The sequence below is a fragment of the Myiozetetes cayanensis genome, unplaced genomic scaffold (genome assembly GCF_022539395.1).
Source record: "Myiozetetes cayanensis isolate MyiCay16 unplaced genomic scaffold, myiCay2020 scf16, whole genome shotgun sequence".
NCBI lineage: Eukaryota > Metazoa > Chordata > Aves > Passeriformes > Tyrannidae > Myiozetetes > Myiozetetes cayanensis.
In genome coordinates this window covers 15,883,566-15,887,820 of record NW_026087270.1, presented here as the reverse complement: position 1 = coordinate 15,887,820, position 4,255 = coordinate 15,883,566, and positions in this window count along the sequence as shown.

The window sequence follows — 4,255 nt, the reverse complement described above, 5'->3', positions numbered from 1 at the left end:
CCGAGGAACTGCTCCGGGCCGCCCCGGATCCACTTCCCGGGTGGCGCTGTTGTGGAGGCGCTGCCATGGCAACAGGGCCTGTCCTCCCTTCGCCCGGCAGGCCTGCTGGAGCCGTGCCCGGCCCCTGAGCACATGGGCCTTATGGGGGGGGGGCGCTGCTAAAACATCCCAGCTCCCCACCCTGCAGTTCACCACCCTCAGTCCAAGGGCAACGCTGTGGTTTGCTGTTCCCAAGGATGCTCTGTGCCCCTTTAAGCGTCCCTCGGCCTGCGCCCTGCGCTTTCATCCGGGGGGGTTCTGTTCCTCCCCGTGCTGGTTTTTACAAGGCTGGAGCGCGGGGATGGTGTTTGTTCCACTTCGTCGCTTCCTTTAGCCCCACTAATTCCCAGATGCCCAACCTTCCCTTGTCCCAGCAGGTGACACATCCTGCCCTCCCTCCCAGTCCTGGTGCTGCCAGGAGCAGCCCGTGAGCAGCAGCAGGTACACACACCTGCTGGAATTCCCGTGTGATGCCAGCAGCTCCACTAAAACAGGAGTGGCCAAAGCTCATGGAATAGCCCTGCCCCTCTGGACCTGAATTTTTGGGGAGCACTACCGTGAAGTGAGAGTTCCGGAAAGCAGCTCCTCTCCCTCCCAAGCTGTTTCCTGGCTCGTGTCTTCCAAGGCACGACCAGGCCCTTTCCGGTACCCTCTGTGGCCAAGGGAAAGGCAAACAGCGTTGATGGAATGGAAGGGAAGGATGTTTCGGTCACACAGTGGTGGTGGGCACATCCCACCCTCTGTCAAGCCATTTCCCAGTCCTCTGGTGCCACACAGGCTGGATCTGGCTGCAGCCAAGGGCTCAGAGCTCTCTGTGCCACGCACCAATGCTGCACTCCCAGGGATGTGCTGGTGCTGGAGTCTACTGCCTTGCTAGGTCAGAAACCACTGGGATGTCTGGAATCCCCTGCCTTCCCGAGGAGCCTCCTGAGCATCAGCCGGTGCAGGAGGTTTGTCCCTGTACAGCATCGTGCTTGCTGTCATGGTGGAATCCCTCAAACAGCATTTCAGGCCAGAACTGCTCCATTCCATGTGGAAAGGGGCCAGATTCTGCACTAGCTGACACCAGAGATACCAATCACCAGGCAGACTGGACACAGCAGGAGGAAAGAGCAGCAAAGCTCTCAAACACATCAGCACCACCCGTGCAGAGACTCCCATGTCCACTTGCTGCTCTAAGTCAGGCAGGGATAAGACACAGAACCCTGGCAATATTGGGGTGGGGGCTGATTTACTGATGTGAGAATGTCTTTGAGTAGAGGTTGGGCCTTGCACAGCTGAAGAGGCTTAAGAGGAACAGCTGGGGCTAGAAATTACATTTTTAAATTGACACATATTACATTTCTTCCTGCTGTAATAACACCTGTCCCATCTATTTTCAATGTACAGACACTAAACAGCACAGAAATTACCATCTTGGATCAGCTTTATGGTTCTTCAGGTGAACTCCAGGCTCCTCCTGTGTAGCCCTTGCTGCTAACTAATGCCCTATCCAAATCTCAGTGACAACAACATTGTCTGCTCTCGTCTCTTCCTTGGGCTGCAAACGCTCTGATTGTCCCAAGGGCTCAGTCCCTCCCAGTACCCAGGTTAACAACTTTCTCCTTCCTTTACAATTCCTCTCACAAACAAGGCATCAGTTAGAAATGACCAGCTATATTTAGTCAGTGGGTTAGAGTACACTTTATATGGCACGATGAAATTACTTGTTCCCCTAATCAGATGGTAAGAGACAACTGGGACAAATATCCAGCTGCCATTCCTGAACAGCCGGCTCATTCACACGCTCTCCACTTACCACTTCAATGTCATGTTTTGCTGCACACAGAAGTATGTTGTGGCCTCAAATTTTCCCTATTTCCCAATCAGTTTTTACAAAATGTAGTACCCATTGCCTCTCCTCCTTCCCTGGTGTGGGCTAAAGGAGAGGGCAGAGACAGAGAGGCCTGTCAATCCTTAGCCTGTATCAATGGTTGGGGCTGGCATTTGGGAAAAGGCCTCCCTGCGATGAATTTCAGAGAGACACACACACTGATGTTATCCACCTGGAAGATCAGGAGGAAGATGTTGGCATGCTACATCATCCCAATTCCCAGAATGTAGGGGGATTGGATTTTGGGGAGCAGATGGAGGAAAAGGCCCATCCTAACGGAATAATATGGTCCAACAAGTGAGCAGAGGTTGCCAGCTCCAGAAATAACTGCCCACTAAAATATTTCCTGCCCTTCAGACTTCCCAGCAATCCGATGCCTTCAGAGGAATGGGATCTTCAGGAAGCTTCTGAAATGTTGCTCCTCTGAAGTATCCCACTGCTGGGTGCAGAGCAGAACGTAGCAGGTCTCTCCAGTATCACCAAGTCTGTGCTTGCCCTGGAGCACACAGTCCAGGTTCACTGGGAAATCCTAACCCAGGCCAACATTCTCTTGGCTGAGGCCAGCGCTGGAGAGCAGATGCCTGGGGCTGGGCCACATCCAAGGACAGTGCCTGGATCAGTAAAACCAGCACGGAATTCAGTCAGTTCCTTTGTGAGCCAAAAGCCTTCAGTGCATAGCAAAACCAAGAACAAAGCAGTGACTCCTGCAAGGAGTCTGAGGACCTGTGATTTGTCCAGGATTGACAAATCCAGCCTGGATTTTCCTACAGGAGCAGCACTGGATGAAGGGCAGCTGTAATGAGGAAACTAAAAAGAAAATTGGGCAGGAGATCCAAAGCCACCACATGCAAGGGGAGGCAAGGCCCAAAAGTGACTTTGGGTGCTGAAGGAACCCAGAGAAAGGCTGTGAGTCTCACACTGGCTGAACTCTGAGCAGCACAGGAGGAAGAGGAGGAAGCTGAGCTGCTGCTGAGCAAGGGATCAGAAGAGAACAAGAGTGTAACCATCAGTGGGTGCAGAAGGAGGCAGTGCCAACATGTGCTGGAGCAATTTGGGAGAGAAAATCAGGGAAGGAGACTACATTGCCATGGTGGGACAACCGTGCAACGAATGGAGCAAGGGGTGAGAATGAGCAAAACCTTTCCGACGTCAGACAAAGTGGAGACAAACGGGTAGGTAAAGAAGAATTTATTTCTGACAAACAACAGTTAAAAGAGTCACTGAGAGCTGATGACTTGGAGAAGACGTGGGCTGCAGCAGGCAGCAGGTGGGCATGGGGGACATGACCCAACAGTGTCAGGAGATGGATGGATGGATGAAGCAGCAACAGCGCTTGGATGTGCCACCACGCTGCAGGGACCTCAGTTCAGCTTAAGCTCATGGCACTGCTGCCCAGCCTTGCAGCACCAATAGGTTGAACTTACCTGATGCCCATGTCCACATCTGGCCCCACATTTGCACATTTCCAGGTGTGACAGACCACAACAGATTTCCACCTGTACCCCTCACAGGCTTTGTGCAAGGACTCACTCCCGGGTTTCCACTTTGGCCAGTGCCCAGGGCTGGGTGAGAGCAGCACCATGTGGTTCTGTGCTGGCAGGAGCTCATGGCTCACCTTACCTGAACTCCCCTCCCTGGGAACCAGCAACAGGTCTCTCTTTCCCAGGCAAAAGCCCTGCCTCAGAGGTACCCTTAGCCTGGGCAGCTTCAGTATAAGGAAAACTGTGTAGGAAAAGACATGTAAGCAGTGAAGGAATGGGACAACAGGAGAGAAATGACCTTGTACAGTCATGCAGATTCCAGCTGGAGGCTTTTAGACCAGAGTTTCAAGCAGTCCATTAACACTGAAGACCAGAACCCAGCCTAGCCAAACCACCAGCATTGCAGCCAGACTCTCCCAAGAGCTGCCCGTGAAGCACCACACCTGAGGGGAACTCCTGCAATGCAGAAGCCCAGGAGAAAAAGCCCAAAGAAGGGCTTTGCAGTGATGGTGCTGGGAAGGAGGGGAGCCTCAGACCGAGAAAGAAATGGGAGTTCCAGTGGTACAGAGACAGAGCCATGCTCAAGCCCTCCCGGGACAGGAAAAGCAGGTCTCAACGTTAGCACTGAGGCCACCACCCAGGCAGGCACCTCCATAAGAGTGTGGGGCCTAAGGAGAGACATCTCCAAAGGAGGAACACCCCCAAAGGCGGCAAGTGGCTCCTCTGCCTCTGCTCACAGTGATTTTGTACAACTAGTTCCTCCTGCTCTCCTTGCCCAGCCTGTCCCAGCAGGGCACGGGGAACAGCTCACACTGCCAGCACTCTGCTGCTCCCTCCCCACTGAATACTCCTCCTTGCACGC